The sequence below is a fragment of the Giraffa tippelskirchi genome, chromosome 2 (genome assembly GCF_054371585.1).
Source record: "Giraffa tippelskirchi isolate mGirTip1 chromosome 2, T2T-mGirTip1v1.2.pri, whole genome shotgun sequence".
NCBI lineage: Eukaryota > Metazoa > Chordata > Mammalia > Artiodactyla > Giraffidae > Giraffa > Giraffa tippelskirchi.
Window position 1 is genome coordinate 11,310,084 of NC_137276.1, and position 18,390 is coordinate 11,328,473.

The 18,390-nt window shown below is 45.2% G+C and overlaps 1 protein-coding gene across 9 annotated transcripts in view; it reads right to left on the reverse strand.

Annotated features, from left to right (window-relative positions):
* The window catches only part of PLPP4 (phospholipid phosphatase 4), a 438,966-nt gene that overhangs the window by 99,998 nt on the left and 320,578 nt on the right, over nt 1-18,390 (reverse strand). The window contains exons 1-2 of one of the 9 annotated variants that reach the window (XM_081535830.1): nt 6,538-6,635; nt 5,436-6,419 (exon numbers count right to left, since the gene is read on the reverse strand). The exons of 7 other annotated variants lie outside the window; for them this stretch is intronic. The gene's annotated coding sequence lies outside the window, so the exon portion shown is untranslated. Of the gene's footprint in view, nt 1-5,435; nt 6,420-6,537; nt 6,636-18,390 lie in introns of those variants that run through there. One more of the 9 variants, XM_081535787.1, reaches the window with a different exon arrangement.

Consider the following 18,390-nt stretch of genomic DNA (forward strand, 5'->3'; position numbering starts at 1 on the left):
CCTACTGTTTCCATTTTCCCCACCCTTCCCTTCCCCTACTGTGTCCACAAATCTGTTCTCTATTGCTGTCCTGTAAATAGGTTCATCAGTACCATCTTTCTAGATTCCATATATATGCGTTAATATATGGTATTTATTTTTCTCTTTCTGACTTACTTCACTCTGTATAATAGGTTCTAGGTCCATCCACCTCATTAAAACTGATGGACATCAAGGTTGCTTCCATGTCTTAGCTATTGCAAACAGTGCTGCAATGAACAAGGGGGTACATATGTCTCTTTCAATTATGGTTTCCTCAAGGTATATGCCCAGCAGTCATATAGTAGTTTTATTCCTAGTTTTTTAAGGAATATCCATAGTGTTCTCCATAGTGGCTGTATCAATTCACATTCCCACCAACAGTGCAAGAGGGTTCCCTCTTCTCCACACCCTCCCCAGCATTTATTGTTTGCAGATGTTTTGATGACGGCCATTCTGATCAGTGCCAGGCGATGCCTTATTGTAGCTTTGATTTTCATTTCTCTAATGTTGAGCGATGTTGAGCATCTTTTCATGTGGTTATTAGCGGATCTGCATATCTTCTGTCAGCTGACCTTTTAAAGGAGCATTTGGCGCAGATGTAGAAAACAAGCTTTGGTTACCAGAGGGGAAGAGAGGGAGGGAAAAATAGGGACGTACACACCACCGTATATAAAATAGGTAACTAATAAGCACTCACTGTAGAGCACAGGGACCTCTACTCAGTATTCTGTAACGGCCTATATGGGAAAGAAATCTGAAAACAAAAGTGGATACATGCATATGTATTGCTGATTCACTTTGCTGTATAGCAGAAACCAACACAGTTTAGCTTTACAACATAGCTGTAAATCAACTATTTGCCAATAAATGCTTTTTGTTTTTTTTTTTTAAATAAAGGAGCATTGGGGAAGAAGTAAGAAAAAGTGTGAAAAGCTGAAAGTCACTCGCAGATGGAAGCTGGTGGGATCATTCTGGTTTGAGGCCATTGGCATGAGCAGTCCACAGACGGAGGCCCTGGTCTTGTGACCTTGGTTTCTCCATTTGTAAAATGCTTGAATGTAATACCCAGTGATACCACTTAATGACTTTTAGGGTTTGGAGGCTTCTAACAAGAGAAGGGAGCAAAGCAAGAATGCCCGGGGGCATTGATTCTCAACCCCTGCTGCAAACGACACTCACTCCAGGCACTTCTAAAAATCTCACTGCCCTTGCCCTGCCCCAGACCAATTAAATCAGACTCTCTGAGCATCCAGAGTGGGGAACCCCTTCTCCCTATATAAAAACAGGCAGGCAGGAGGCGGCTCGGAAGGTCAACGGCCACATCTCTTCATCCTTTCAGCTCTTTCAGTCCTTTACTCTCTTGTTTGGCTTTTCTCTTCGATTTGTTTTTACCTCACTTATTTCCTTGCTGAATGAATCAATAATGGTCCTTTAAAAAATGTTACAAGGAAGCCACAGTATCCAGCATCAAAAAAAAGAACATGTGCATGTTTTGAGTTCCGCCCGTGAATTCTTCTCCTTTATAAGGACGTCCCTTCGGAAGGAGGCCCCATTAGCTAGGAGCTGAGCGGGCAGGCCCTGCTCTCTCTCCATCTGTGTCACCTTTTCGGGGCTGAGAGTGGCCTGGCCTGGCAGCCAGTCCCTGAGCCTTGGAGGCCTTTCCCAGTGGGTAGCATCAAGACTAGAGTTTGGGTTTAGGGAAGAGAATCAAGGAGGCCATTCCACCCCTAATTCCAAGGTGCAGCTCTTGATCGGGTACAGAGGTTAGCAAAAGCTTGTTCAGCCTGAAAGCAGTGCCCAGCACTGAGATCCAGAGTGAATAAGGCATGGCCCCTGCCCTCAGGGAGCTCACAGTCCGGTGGGGGGAGGCCGTGGGCTTAGAGACCAACCATAGGGAAGTCCCTGGTGGTCCAGGGGTTAGGGCTTTATGCTTCCATGGCAGGAGGGCATGGGCATGGGTTCAGTCCCAGGTTGGGGAACTAAGATCCCACAAGCTATAAGGCACAGACAAAAAAAAAAAATGACTATAGTATTAGGTTCCTTTCACCAATGTAACAAATAACCACAAGCTTATTAGTTTTAAACAACATATGTTCCAGAGGTCAAAAGTCTGATGCAGATCTCACGGAGTGAAGATCAAAGTGCTAGGCAGGACTGCATTCCTTTCTAACCGAAAATTCACTTCCTTGCCTTTTCCAGCTTCTGGACACTGCCTGCCTTCCTTGTACAGGGGCCCTTCATCTTCAAAGCCAGCAACAGTAGGTCCAGTCCTGTCCACAGGAAATATTTCTGCCTGATCCTCTGATTCTCTTTCCACTTTTAAGGACTCATGGAATGAGACAGATCCTAGCCAGATTATCCAGGATAATCTCCCATTCTCGAGGCTGACTGATTAGCAACCTTAATTACATCTGCACACTTAATTCTCTTTGGCGTGTAAAGTAACATACTCACAAGTTCCAGAAGCTGGGATGGGGACACCTCTGGGGGAATATTACCCTGCCACACACTGGTGGTGATAACACATTGGTAGGTGAAGGAGTTTCCTGGGCTCTCTCCCATTTTGTTGCTGATGTTGTTATTTACATGACACGCAAACACACATAGGAGAGAAAGAGAGACATGATGAAAATCCCCCACATGTTAACATATTTATATCTGCTAGGGCACTATTATATCACACTTAAAATTCCCAGTGTGGCACTTACATGCAAATATTTGCTCACTGTTGCTGGGGCCCGCCAGGCTGGGAGCACCGTGAGAGCACAGCGCTCTGTCTGTCTGTCTCTCCTTCTTCATCCCGGGACCAGGGCAGTGTCGGGCCCCTGTTAGTGACCACAGCGGATGGTGACCAAGGATCCATGCTGTGCCCAGCACGTTCTGAGTGCTTCTACATGCATTAACTCACTCAGGCCTCATGAGACCCCTCAGAGCATGGGCTTATTAAGCACCACTGTCTGCACAAGAGCAAGTGGTGTCTCCACTTCACCTGCCTCTCAAAGCCACCTCACAGCCCTGGAAAGGGTCCCTTGGTACTCTCATCCGCCCCTGCTAATGGAGGCCAGGACTGACTCTGTGTCCTGTCCTCAAACAGTCATTTCTAATGCATTCCAGTTTCGACCTAGATAAATACTCTTCCCACAGAGCTTCCACAGGGATGAGGCTGAAACCTGGACAGGGAGTGCCCTGCAGGGAGGAGGAGGGTGCAGAGCTCTGTTCCTGGCCGGTGCTGCGGACACCTGTAGGGGTTAATAGTCAGCCGCCTGTTGCTCTGGCTAAGCCATGAGAAAATCACCATGGGAAAAGAATAAAAGCAAAATATAGCAATACAGCATAACCCACATAGAAGTACATTGGGTTGATCAGTTGGGGTTTGTCACGCCCTGCTAAGCTAAGGAAAATCATAGTGCGGACCTTGGAATGCTGGGTCAGCTCAAGTTCAGAACACTGCTTGTACACACCCTAAGATGTTTTCCCAAGGAATATGTGGGTCTATGACCTCCAGCTAGGTGATAGCCCTTGTACAAGAAAATAGCAAAGATAGTTTAAAGTAATCAATGAAATGGGAGACATGACCGGGGACACAGGAGCCTGACTTCATCACAGCACAATAGAGGCTTTCCGCTTGCCCAGACACGAAATAAAAGTGATGTGGCTCCAGGGAACAGGGCTCTTGACCCAAGAGGTCTTGAGTCCCCTGGTCCCATCTTGAAAACTTTAATTCTGTCTCTAGTTTCTTTTTCCCAAACTGTGCATTGACCACTTTCGATCCCTTTGCAGGACTCGAGCCTCCTAAGCTGGGCGTTTACACAGGGAACCAGGAGGGTGACTGCAGAGCCGAGGGAGAATGGAGTCTCCACCAGCTCAGCCTGGTGGGAGGTGCAAGGACTTTAGAATCGTGTGGATCTAGATGAGAATCTGGGCTCACTACCCAGAGCTAAGGTTCTGGGTGTGTCACCTCCCCACCCTACCTCTCAGTGGAGAAACAGGACTTCTGGACAGTGGAGACCAGCGCAGATGCACAAGGCAGCTGGACCCAGGGCCTGGAATCTACCGCCCAGTCGATCCGTGCAGTATCCTCTCACTCCATTCTGACCACACTGTCTCCTGAGGGTCCTTGAACTTGCCAAGCAAGCCTGACTCGGGAATTGTGTCCAGGCTGCTCCCTCTACCGGGATGCTCTTCCCCAGCACCTGCCTGGCTCCCTCCTCACTTCCCTCAGTTTCTGCTCAAGCAACACAGGTCCACCAGGTTTTCCCAAACACATTTACTTGAAATAGCAACACTGTGCCCCAAATCAGCTGTCTCTTTCCTCCTCACCCATATAGGTTTTTCTGCTTTTTGTCACCCTCCAACTGACTACTTTTACCTGTATATTTACTAATCTGGTACTTCTCACCTGATTAGGATATAAGCTACATGAGGGCAAGGTCTCTGTTTTGGTCACTGATACATCATCAGGGTCTGGAGTTCTGCCTGACATCTAACAAGTGTTAAGAAGAATTTGTTGAGGAATAAATGATCCTTCTCTATAATTTCAGAGAAGAAAAACCACGCACCTATTTACTGATATTCCCTCGAACAAATGGTCTGTAATCATCTTTCTGGCTACAGAAGAGAGTTATAGAAAACATCTTGAGAAAATACACACACACACACACCACACACACACACACACACACACCAGACAACTGAGAAGGCCAAGGACAGTCAGGATGACAAAGGGCAGAAAGGCCTGGATACAGAACATCCCCTGGGCAGCATGAGGCCAGCAGAGTTCCACAATTTATTTCTGCCCCTTCCCTCTGCCCTGATACCTATTAGGCAGGGAAAGTTCTACACACCACACACACACGGTGAGGAACATATTAAGTCCATTTTGTTTTCCTGGATATGCTCAGCTTATCTGGACAACAGATTTCTAACCACTTCAACCATGAGCAATACAGCCGAGAATCTGATAGCAGACGGGAGCACAAGCCATCTTTTGCCAGGGGGCCCCCTGGATCAGGTGCTTTACAAAACTGGAGGCTAACTCTACATTTCACAGCTGAGGCTCAGAGAGGTTAAATGACTGGACTGGGGACCCACAGCCAGCAAGTGGCAGAGGACACTCAAACCCAGGACTGTCTGGCTTCTGGATCTGTGAGGTCTTCCATCACCCTACTCTGCCTCAAGGCCCACAGAAGCCAATGTCTGCATGTTAACAATGCAGCTGAATGAGCCAGTGAAGGGCTGACACACACACGGATGGAGGAGGTGGGCAGGGGCTCTAGGAAGCTGGCCGAACTCTGAGGCCATGGAATTTCTACACTTCCCAGATCCTGGAGGAGATGCTGCTTAACCTTCAGACAGCAGATTCCCAGCATCAGAGCCCTTAGCATGGGAACAGGCTTTGGTGATCTGCTGCTTACCTGCTGGGTGGCCTGACACAAGGTCCTGAAGTCTCATCTGCTCAGCGGAGACAGAGAGCACCAGACCCCACAGGGAAGCTGTGAGGACTCAGTTACACAAAGTGCCCGACACCCAGGGAGGCTCTGGAAGGGTTAGCTGTTGTGATGGTTGTTATTACCATTAGCTTTCAGCTTCTACACTTGCAATTTAAAAATCCTCTCCCCGATTCAGGATTCAGTATTCATAGTTAATGAGTGGCTCCTAGCAAGTCAGCGGTCACGTGCTCGGACAGCTTCAAGCTGTCTTCATGCTCTGGCATTCGAGGAACCGAGGCTTTCTTGCTGTCCTTCCCTGCACTGCCCTGGAACTCCTGAGATGGTCCACATCCTCCTTTCTTGGAGGCTCACACCTGGGCATGGTCTGGCTGAGCATCCACAATTCTATTGCCTGTTCCTTAAGGGACAAAGTCTGCAAATCAGTCACTACCTGGTCCAGGATCCTACCCATATTCTGAGAATGGATATACCCCCAACCAGGGCATCCACTGGCCTCTCTTGCGTGCCGATCACAGTGTTACTGCTCAGTTCAGTTCAGTTGCTCAGTCGTGTCCGACTCTTTGCAGCCCCGTGGACTGCAGCATGCCAGGCCTCCCTGTCCATCACCAACTCCTAGAGTTTACTCAAACTCATGTCCATCGAGTCAGTGATGCCATCCAACCGTCTCATCCTCTGTCATCCCCTTCTCCTCCTGCCTTCAATCTTTCCCAGCATCTGAGTCTTTTCCAATGAGTCAGTTCTTCGCATCAGGTGGCCAAAGTATTGGAGTTTCACCTTTAGCATCAGCCTTCCAATGAATATTCAGGACTGATTTCCTTTAGGATGGACTGGTTGGATCTCCTTGCTGTCCACGGGACTCTCAAGAGTCTTCTCCAACACCACAGTTCAAAAGCACTGCTCAGAATGGAGCATCCAGGGAGCAGATACAGTCCCTGCCTTCCAGGAGCCCTGGGTCCAAAGAGGAAGATGGACAGTCAGACACAGCCACACAGTTTGGGGAGACTGCAATGGGGAAGCAGTGGTGCTGTCTTGAGCACCCAGGAGAGCATAACTCACTCCATCTTACCAGCTCAGGGAAGGTTCCTCAGAGAAGGAGCCCAGCTGGGGTCTGAACACCGTGTGAGTTGGATGAAGCTTCAGGGAGATGGACAATGAAGAGAAGTTCTGCAGGAAGGAATTTCTATGAGGCAGTTTGCCATCCTTAGATCTGGAGGTCATACTACTGTTAACAGTATATAAGGCATACTTAGTTTTTTTATTTTTATTTTTTTTTAATTTATTTATTTTAGTTGGAGGCTAATTACTTTATAATATTGTAGTGGTTTTTGCCATACATTGATATGAATCAGCCATGGGTTTACATGTATTCCCCATCCTGAACCCCCCTCCCATCTCCCTCTCCACCCCATCCCTCTGGGTCATCCCATTGCACCAGCCCTGAGCACTTGTCTTATGCATTGAACCTGGACTGGCGATCTGTCTCACATATGATAATATACATGTTTCAATGCTATTCTCTCAGATCATCCCACCCTCGCCTTCTCCCACAGAGTCCAAAAGACTGTTCTATACATCTGTGTCTCTTTTTCTGTCTCAAATATAGAGTTATCGTTATCATCCTTCTAAATTCCATATATATGCGTTAGTATACTGTATTGGTGTTTTTCTTTCTGGCTTACTTCACTCTGTATAATGGGCTCCAGTTTCATTCACCTCATTAGAACTGATTCAAATGTATTCTTTTTAATGGCTGAGTAATATTCCATTGTGTATATGTACCACAGCTTTCTTATCCATTTGTCTGTTGATGGACATCTAGGTTGCTTCCATGTCCTGGCTATTATAAACAGTGCTGTGATGAACATTGGGGTACACATGTCTCTTTCAATTCTGGTTTCCTCAGTGTGTATGCCCAGTAGTGGGATTGCTGGGTCATATGGCAGTTCTATTCCCAGTTTTTTGAGGAATCTCCACATTGTTCTCCATAGTGGTTGTACTAGCAAAACTAAACAAATGGGACCTAATTAAACTTAAAAGCTTTTGCACAACAAAGGAAACTATAAGCAAGGTGAAAAGACAGCCTTCAGAATGGGAGAAAATAATAGCAAACGAAACAACTGACAAAGAATTAATATCAAAAATATACAAGCAACTCCTGCAGCTCAATTCCAGAAAAATAAATGACCCAATCAAAAAATGGGCCAAAGAACTAAACAGATATTTCTCTAAAGAAGACATATAGATGGCTAACAAACACATGAAAAGATGCTCAACATCACTCATTATTAGAGAAATGCAAATCAAAACCAAAATGAGGTACCATTTCACGCCAGTCAGAATGGCTGCTATCCAAGTCTATAAACAATAAATGCTGGAGAGGGTGTGGAGAAAAGGGAACCCTCTTACAGTGTTGGTGGGAATGCAAACTAATACTTAGTTTTTCTAAATGTTGCATCTAAGAAACCCACAGGCCTTACAAGGTCTTCGCTACCCAAATGGCCTTCAAACCAGGCCCCTCCCATCACTGGCAGCTGCAGCCGACTCTGTTGAAGTGAGATGCAGGACTTCACACGTAATCCTGTTAGGGCTTACCTTGTTAGTTTCAGACCCATCATTCCTGCCAAGATTTTTATGAATCTTGATTCTATTATCCTACGTATTAGCCTTCCATCTTGGTTTTGTGTTATTCGCAAATTTGATAAGCCTGCTTTTTCTGTGTCCTTCTCCAAGTTGCTGATAAAAACCTTGGACAGAGGAAGCCAGATTCAGAGTCCAGAGGCATGGCCCTTGAGAGCATCCCCCAACTACGTCCCAGATGCACAGCCACTGCCAGTATTCTCTAGATATGCTAGTTGTTCAACATCTGACTACTATGTTAGCCATGCTGTCCCTTGTACTCAAGGGAGGGACAGCCTCAGTAACAAGAATTGCAATACTCTGCTCATTTAGAACTCAACTATCAACACTATCCTCCCATAGTAGTAAGGTTAGTCACTCAGTTGTGTCTGACTCTTTGCGACCCCGTGGAGTGTGGCCCGCCAGGCTCCTCTGTCCATAGGATTCTACAGGCAAGAATACTGGAGTGGATTGCCATTCCCTTCTCCAATTCTCCTATAAGAACCAAAAAACAAAACAAAACAGTCAAAAAAGCCTCTGTCACACAGAATATTCAAGCACTTAAACATAGCAGACCTATTGAGACCCTCGAGCTAAACCTATTAATTCTTATTTTATACACAATGTTAATAAGGTGGCTTTCTCCTTTCAAAGCTTTAGCAGACTAGTAGTTGCAAATCAGAAGTGGACACATAACTTGGATGACTGTCTACGACCTTTCAAGAAGAGAGAAAAATTAAGCCAAAAGAAACAAACCACAATAATTATAAACCCAAGTTAGAGCTTGGGAAAGAAGCCTTACCCCTCAGTACACCAAATGGAATCATGGTATCACCTGAGGGCCACTGGTCACCAGCAATGGGTCAAGCGATGCTTGGCATCCTTTCTTTCAGAATAAAAGTAACAATTTTAATGCATGATGATACAAGTGTCATTGATATTATGGATAAACATATGTTCATTCAGCAAATTTATCCTGCACACCAAGATGCACAAGTGTAGTGGAAAAGGTTGACTGGTTGAAAGGCACCGCCAAACAGCAGTGACCCCCAACAGGCAAGGCCCCTGCACTCACAGAGCTTACAACCTGTCAAGTGAGTTGCCACTAAACAGGGATGCCAATAAATGATGGACAACATCATTTCAGATTAAAATAAGTGCTATTCAAAAACAAAAGGGGGTGATATGATACTGTGATAGGATAGGGTGTGAGACACTAAACAGAATGTTCAGTGAGGATTTCTCCATCGGGATACAATTGAGCAGGAATGGTAAGGAGAACCAACAGATGACATACTGCAAGGAGCAATGTTAACTGGTACAATCTTTCTGGATGGCAAGCTAATGAAAGCAGAGGGGAAGAAATGCTTTGACCCAGGAATCCCTCCTCCAAGAATTAAGCCTATGAATCTAATCAGAGATGTGTATGGTAAGGCATGAGCCATAAACCCTGTTCAACACAGGGGTGTCTCTAGTTCTAGTTCAGTCACTCAGTCGTGTCTGACTCTTTGCGATTCCATGGACTCAGCACACCAGCCTTCCCTGTCCATCACCAGCTCCTGGAGCTTGCTCAAACTCATGTCCATCGAGTTGGTGATGCCATCCAACCATCTCATCCTCTGTTGTCCCCTTCTCCGCCTGCCCTCAATCTTTCCCAGCATCAGGGTCTTTTCCAATGAGTCAGTTTTTCACATCAGGTGGCCAAAGTATTGGAGTCTCAGCTTCAGCATCAGTCCTTCCAATGAACATTCAGGACTGATTTCCTTGAGGATTAACTGGTTGGATCTCCTTGCAGTCCAAGGGACTCTCAAGAGTCTTCTTCAACACCACAGCTCAAAAGCATCAATTATTTGGCACTCAGTTTTCTTTATTGGCTTTTAATTTCATGGCTGCAGTCACCATCTGCAGTGATTTTGGAGCCCCCAAAAATAAAGTCTCTCAGGTTTCCATTGTTTCCCCACTATTTGCCATGAAGTGATGGGGGACCAGATGCCATGATCTTAGTTTTTTGAATGGTGAGTTTTAAGCCAGCTTTTTCATCTCCTCTTTCACTTTCATCAAGAGGCTCTTTAGTTCTTCTTCACTTTCTGCCATAAAGGTGGTGTCTTCTGCATATCTGAGGTTATTGATATTTCTCCTGGCAATCTTGATTCCAGTTTGTGCTTCATCCAGCCTGTCATTTCACATAACGTACTCTGCATATAAGTTAAATAAGCAGGATGACAATATACATCCTTTGACATACTCCTTTCCCAATCTGGAACCAGTCTGTTGTTCCATGTCTGGTTCTAACTGTTGCTTCTTGACCTGCATACAGATTTCTTAGGAGGCAGGTCAGGTGGTCTGGTATTCCCATCTCTTGAAGAATTTTCCACAGTATGTTGTGATCCAGATAGTCAAAGGCTTTGGTGTAATCAATAAAGCAGAAGTAGATGTTTTTCTGGAACTCTCTTGCTTTTTTGATGATCTAACAGATGTTGGCAATTTGATCTCTGGTTCCTGCATCTACATCAGCTAAAAACCAGAGACAGACCACTAATGTCCAACTCGTCTGTTTACTGTATTAGATTATTTGCCTAATTTAATGGATTGTGTTACAACTGTAGGAGAGGAAAAAACAACATTCCCTCCACCATTCTGAATTCTTGGCTGGGACTCCTATAACAAAAGACAAAAAATTAACAAGAAAAATAAAGAACCAGAAGTTTATTAACATGAATATCTCATGTATACATGGGGGATATCCAGCGGAAAATGAGTAACTCTAAGCAGTGGCTTAGAACTCCAGTTTATATAGCATCCCCACGAAAGAACAATGATTTAGTGAAGAAATGACAGGACAAATGAAACATGTTTTAGGCTTCCAAGGGCAGCAAACTGTGGGGAGGTTAATACATAGAAGGAAACATAGCTCAACTGGTAAAAAATCCACCTGTATTGCAGGAGACCCTGGTTTGATTCCTGGGTCAGAAAGGTCCCCTGGAGAAGGGATAAGCTACCTACTCCTGTATGCTTGGGCTTCTCTTGTGGCTCAGACAGTAAAGAATCTGCCCACAATGCAGGAGACCTGGGTTTGATCCCTGGGTTGGGAAGATCCCCTGGAGCAGGGGAAGGCTACCCACTCCAGTATTCTGGCCTGGAGAATTCCATGGACTGTATAGTCCATGGGGTCACAAAGAGTCAGACATGACTGAGCAACCTTCACTTTCACTTTCAAAGGTCTCAGTCCTTCCTGGTATGGATGGGTGGAAGGACACCCTTTTAAGTTAATGCTCTGCTTTTAGGAAAATAGGGGGAGGGCAGAAAGCCCTTCCTGCATCTGCTTCCTCTCAACTGCCCTCAGCCCCAAATAATCTTTATGCCAGAGTGGCATATTTGGGGGCAGCATATTCTGCCCACCACTCACAGCTTTTAAAAAAGCAAGTTGGGGAAGAGTATTTATTGGTATAGAAAGATGCTGAGGGTATAATGCCAAATGAAAAAGGCAGCCTACACAATTTCATTTCAGATAAGGCATACCTTCTCTGCAGAAAAAGTATCATGTATCATGGTATGAGTAGGGGTGAGGGAATGGAAGAAGACTAAAAGAATGCGAAACCAAAATGTTAACTCTGGCTTTCTCTGGGTGGTAGGATCATAAATAATTCCATTTTCTTTCAATTTTTTTTCTTCCTATTGAGCTTTCTGCACCGAGCCTATATTTGTTTCATAACTTTGAAAAATCATTAAAGTAAAATGAAAGAATTCTAACAAAGATGACTTGTTTAAAAGCTGAGGTCCTGGAAGAGGTAAATAAACCTCAGGTCAGAGGTAATACAACCAGACGAAGTAGCTAACCCCCAAGAAGGGATGGGAAGTAACTGATCGCAGAGCCTGCACCTGGGGAAATGGGTGTGACGCCACTAAGGACCCCTTACCAGAAGGTTGTCCAGACAGTTGTGGGTGTGAGTCCTGTTGGGGGGCGGGGGAGGCGGAGATGGAGACCTGGCAAAGCCTGATGTGTGTCTGGACATTTAATCACACACACACACAGCCACACTACCCCACTGTCACTTTGCCACCTCCCTGCTCGCTCGCACCCTGCATGGCCTCTAAATGACAGAGCCCAAGCAGGGCAAACCAGGGGTCTGCCAGGCTCCCCAGGAAGCTGGCAGAGTTGCAAACCCACAGGACATCTCCATGCAGCTCCTGGCCCTTTGTTCACTGCATTTCTTCCTGGGGAGGTAACCTTGTCTTCCTTTAGTGACACATGTCCTCCTACAACAGTTCCTCCCAGCTTCTCTGCACATCTGAGGACAAGTCTTGGCTTCTGACTTCCTGTCTGCAGACCCAGGAGGCCCTGGTTGGAAAAGCTCTTCCTCTAGAAGGTGATAAAGTGACCGGAAATCACCTCACCACAGTTATATCATTCATTCCGCATTTCCTGAGCATCTACTATGTGCCAGGCACACATCAGGGGTGGGACAGAGACTGGTGAACACAAAAGTCCAGGCTCCTCTTCTTGAGAAGCTTGTAGTCAAATGAGGGAATGCTTTCAAACCAAAGGCCACACGGGGAAGTTGTGCCAGGGACTTATTTATATCTGACATTGATTTGTACCTAGGACTTCACTCCGTTCAGTGTGAAGTCGAACCCCACTCAGTCCGGAGTGAGCCCTGCTTCCCGATTTCCTGAAGTAAGCAAGGACTTGTGATTTCTAGCACAGCCAGCAGAAAAACCCAGAGTGATTTTCAAAACATCTCAGACACAAGCGAACAAAACTGACAAGGGAGACCCTTCTTTCCTGAGCATGATCTTCACAAAGTTCTTTTCCCTTCTTTTTTACAAACTTGAATCCAAAAATTATTCTACACACCTTCAGATTCTCTAAGAATTTAAAACGAAACCCTCAGGCAATAATTCTGAGTGCTGACACAGCAGTAGGGAGGTTTAAAACAAACAAAAAAACACCCCACTACATTGCTAGATTAATTTAAAGCAGGCAACTCACATTCTTGACAAGAAAATGAAAACCATGATTCACGCTTTAGGCATAAAGTACACAGGTAATTAATCAAGCTTCATCAGATGCTTTTTATGTTTGCTGTTCCGAGGCAGGCACTGTTTTCCAACAACGCCTGCTGACATCCAGGGAGAGGTTCCACTTGGTCAGGAAAGAAACAGCGATCACAGTGAAGTGAGACACATAATTCTTATAAACAAATGGCTCTCACAGGCAAGATAAGGTCGGGGTGACAAGAAGACCACCGGAGAAAGGTACAGAAAAAGACATGTTGTTCTGAAGACAGGGCAAGAAGAAGGGTAGGAAAATTTCTAGATGAGCGCTTGTGAATATGATAATAATGGGGATTGACACATATACATTATTGATTCTATGTATAGAACTGGTGTGCTGCAGTCCACGGGGTCACAAAGAGTCGGACATGACTGAGTGACGGAACAACATAAACCAGACAACTGATGGGAGACTACTGTATAGCACAGAGAAGTCTACTTAATGCACTGTGTGACCCGAATGGCAGGGAAATCCAAAAGGGGGAGTATCTATGTATATGTATGGTTGATTCATCTTGCTGTACATACAGCAGAAGCTAACACAACGTTGTAAAGCGACTATACCACAGTAAAAAATAAATTAATAAAAAATACATTACACCAGTGCTTCCCTGGCGGTTCAGCTGGTAAAGAATCCACCTGCAATGCAGGAGACCTGGGTTCACTCCCTGGGTTGGGAAGATCCCCTGGAGGAGGGAAAGCTACCCACTCCAGTATTCTGGCCTGGAGAATTCCATAAACTGTATAGTCCATGGGGTTGCAAAGAGTTGGACACGACTGAGCGACTTTCACTTTCACATTTAAGTAAGAAACAAATAACAGCTTACATTTGTGCTCCCTATGTGCCAGGCATTGCTCGGCCAGCATTTATCCCCTGACAGGTTCCAGCAGGTAATATTTCTATCCCCGTTCTACAGGTCGGTAAACTGAGGAAGGAGACGTTAAAGTAACCTAAGCCGGGGTGGAGGCAGCAGTGGATGCTAAGCAGCCTGGCTCCAGATTCTGGGGCCTCAGTGCTAGACTCGGGTACATCTGACAATATGTTTGTTGTGACCAAGATCCACACCAGACATAGCGGGCAGCAGGCCATCATGCGGGTGGTGGTTTAGTCACTAAGCCATTTCCGACTCTGTGTGACCCCATGGACTGTAGACCACCAGGCTCTGTCCGTGGAATTTCCCAGGCAAGAATACTGGAGTGGGTAGCTGCTTCCTTTTCCAAGGGCTCATCCTGACCCCGGGAGCGAACCTGGGTCTCCTGCATTGCAGGCAGATTCTCTACCAACTGAGCCACCAGGGAATCATGTGGGTGACTCGGGACAAAGCTAATTCCCCACCCAAGTGCAGCCATAGAACAATGGGAACAGAGAGCGATCAGAGCCAGGCAGGCCTGGACTCCAATTTCACCTCCACCACCTATGAGCAAACAACCACAGACAGATCACACCCCTCCCCACACTTCAGCACCTCCACCCCCTGTAAGGTGAAACAAAAATCACCGCACTCACATCATGTTGCATGGATGAGATGAGCTAACTGCCCACAAAGCACAGAGTAAGCACTCAGAAAGAAAGAAGCTGCTATTTCTCATGCCAAAGCAGCTCCAAGGACAGTCCCTGGGGCTGGAGGGTCAGCCGCAAGGTCTACCTAGAGAAGGGCACGGCTGGCCCCAGGCAAAGCTGCTTCCTGGTGTCCTCTATGCTACTTTGTCGTCCTGCTCTGAGCACTGTCGTTTTTTACCCCGCAAGGCCCTGACCCCACTGCAAGCCCCTAACTCCTGGCAAGTCCCCTGGCACTGGTAAGTCCCCAGGCCAGAAAGACTGGCCTGACTGTAACCCAACATACAGAAGCCCTGCTGTCCCCTGGCCATGTGACCAGGGCTGGCGTGTGGTATCCTTCATCTCTGTGCCCTGGGCCTGGCACAATGGGACTCAATCCAAGCACAGGTCAGGCTGCAGAAGTGAAGGAATGGAGGGGATTTCAACGGGATCTTAAGTGAAGGCAGTGGCTCCCTGCCCTTAAACGTCATCTACTCCTGCTCGCAAGACAAGGGAACTGGGCCAAAGACAGCAATGCATCAGCAGCTGCAGACACTCTGCCCAACGAACACACACTCGGAGTGTGACACGTGGTACGCCTCGGTTTCTAAAGCTGGACTTTGGGGAGAAAACACCTCTAGACACACCCACCCCGGAACTTCAGGTTGCATCCCTTGTCCTGACACTTAGAACAAAGTCCACAGGAAGCCTCAGGTCAGGTCGCCCACCAGGAGTGGACACCACCCTCAGGCATGGAGGCTCGTCACCTCGCCTTCTCTCAGCCTGGAGACTCCCCTCTTCTGTGTCCTGAGGAAGTGTGACAAGCACACGGGAGGGAACTGTCAGGACTTCTTTTTTTTCCCAGCTTGATGGAGATACAGCAGACGTCATGTATGTTTAAGATGTACGATGTGCTAGTTTGATAAGCATGTGTTGCAAAATGCTCACTGCAGTAATGCTAACTAACACTCGCATCGTGTCACATAACCACCATTTCTTTCCTGTGAACATAGCAGTTACGATCAACTTTAAAATATATAATAGAGTATCATTAACCATCATCACCACGCTGTACATTAGACCCCCAGAGTTTATTCATCTTATAACTGGAAGTAGTGAGGGGGGCAGGGGGAGATGTTGGACCAAGGACTTCCTTTTGGGCAAGAGTGTGTCTGTTTTGTTTTTTTTTTTTTTAGTTTATTTATTTTAATTGGAGGCTAATTACAATATTGTAGTGGTTTTTGTCATACATTGACATGAATCAGCCATGAAAAGCAGCTCCCCAGCTAGCTCCCCACAGAGGCTATCAAGAAAGGCAACTGCATTCACATGATCCCAACAGGATGGGGAAGAAAGCAGCCCAAATACAAATGCGCAGGACCTATGCCTTATTAGAAGCAGAGGAGGTCACATGCTGAGAAGCCCCTGGGGCCAAGAGTCAAGAGACTGGGGGTCTAGGTGTGCCTCCGTCACTGAACAAGGAGGATATGATTGAGGCCCTCTGTTAAAGACAGAAAAAAAAAACAAAACACAGAGGGGAAGACAGATGAGACAAGCCCTTGAGACTCTCCCAGGTCAGACATAGGGTAAGATATAATTCACTCTGTGGTGTCTTCTGGTAAAATGTCAGAGTTCCATTTGCTCAATGTATGTCAATCCCCTTCATGTCCATGACTTCACTGAGGATGTCAGGGTCATTTAATTACCAGAAAGCCTCACCACCAGATCCTTCTCTCCCCTCTCTACCCAAATCTGATGCAAACTGTTCCATCGCATTAAACACTCAATTTAAATGTTTCACTGAAGGCACTTTCATCTCACTTATTAACAGTCTGACACTGGGTGAGTTCTTAAACCTCTCTAAGCCTTGGATTTCTCATCCAAAAATATGAAGAGTTATAAAACTCCTACCTCATAGGATTGAAGACTTAAAGGGTAAATTGCCTTAGTGCACTGCCTGGTATACAATGAGTGCTCAATAAATATCAGCTATTATCATCATCATCACCCCTGGAGCCAAACAACCCCAATCTGCTCCTTTCAGGAAACAATGAAAGGATATTTTAAATCTGGAAAAAATCAAAGCATAAGTACCTCTGTTTCTTGTGTTTTTCCATAAATAAGGTATTCATATTTTTTAAATTTAATTTAGTATGTTCTCATTACATGGCTGAAGACATTTTCACTTGTCCACAAGACTGAATTAAAACCCAATACATCCAGAAAACCAAGTATTTCCATCATTTAAAAAAAAAGACATATGTGGGACTTCTGTGTAACTTTATCATCAGTATTATATACATTTAGAGTTAGTATATTTAAGTTACCACAGAAAAGCAAATTCTCAGCCACGTCTTGGAAAACAGGTAGGATTTTAGATTAGCAAAGGGCTTCCCTTGTAGCTCAGTTGGTAAAGAATCTGCTTGCAGTGCAGGAGACCTGGGTTCGATCCCTGGGTTCGGAAGACCCCCTGGAGAAGGAAATGGCAACCCACTCCAGTATCCTTGCCTGGAAAATCTCATGGACAGAGGAGCCTGGTGGGCTGCAGTCCACGGGGTCGCAAAGAGTTGGGCACGACTGAGCGGCTGATACTTACTTAGATTAGCAAAGAGGAGACCACTTACTTGATGACTCAGAAAACCATAAAAATATTCACAAGTGGAAGAAGCTATTTTTAATGTAATTTTAATATAAAAAGTAAACAGTGTATCAAAGAAAAATTTGAAAATGTTTTTGAAAGAGACATATAGTTCAAGAAGACTAACTGAACCTGCACATTTTGTCTTTCTTCCCTCTCAGAACTCCACTCATAAGAATGTAACACATAAAATCCATATCCGGGCTGAAGAGCCTCAAGGGGTCCTGATTAGAAAGCAGAATACGAAAAAAATTATGGAAAACACAAAGCACGTGGGGAGAAAATACTGGATAATACAAGAAAGGAGACACATCCATGTTAAGGAGTTTAGACAGACAGTGGGAATCCAAAATTCCATGTACAAATTTCCTTCGAATCACTGACAAACTCAGAAATTGCAACATGCAGGAGAAGAGTACCAATTACAACAGTGGAAAGGAACAGCCACATGGAAAAGGAAATGGCAACTTACTCCAGTATTCTTGCCTGGGAAACCTCATGGACAGAGGAGCCTAGCGGACTATAGTCCGTGGGGTCACAAAAGAGTCAGACATGATTTAGCAACTAAACAACAACAACCTAGTTAACCAGTGGCTCAAACTCAATATAATGTTTACTTTGTGTTCTGGGGGTAATTTAAATTTTTAGTAATGAGTTGTCTCAGGCAAAACCGGTTGTTTAAGAAGCCTATAAACATTGGCCTTCGGCCACAGAAGAACTAAGCTTGTTACCTTAGGTTTATTAAGATTTGCCCCATAAAAACTTAAATTTAATTGAAAATCCCTACGCAGTATTTATTTTAGCAACTGTAGCTTGGGGTTTAACTAAGTTTTCAAATTTTCTGTGGTTGTGGAAAATAGTATTTGAGGCAGCTGGCTGTAGCAACAATACTTCCTAGTGCTATTATTTGGGTACACCTGTTAGTGACCATATTTCTAGGACTAGAATATCCAGAAATCTCAGTTTGAGGCAGTTTTAATTAGTTAAATTGTAAATATGGCTTGGAATGTATATTCTTCTTCTGCAAAATACATAATTGCTTAAATAATAAGGAAATGCCACCACCTCCATTA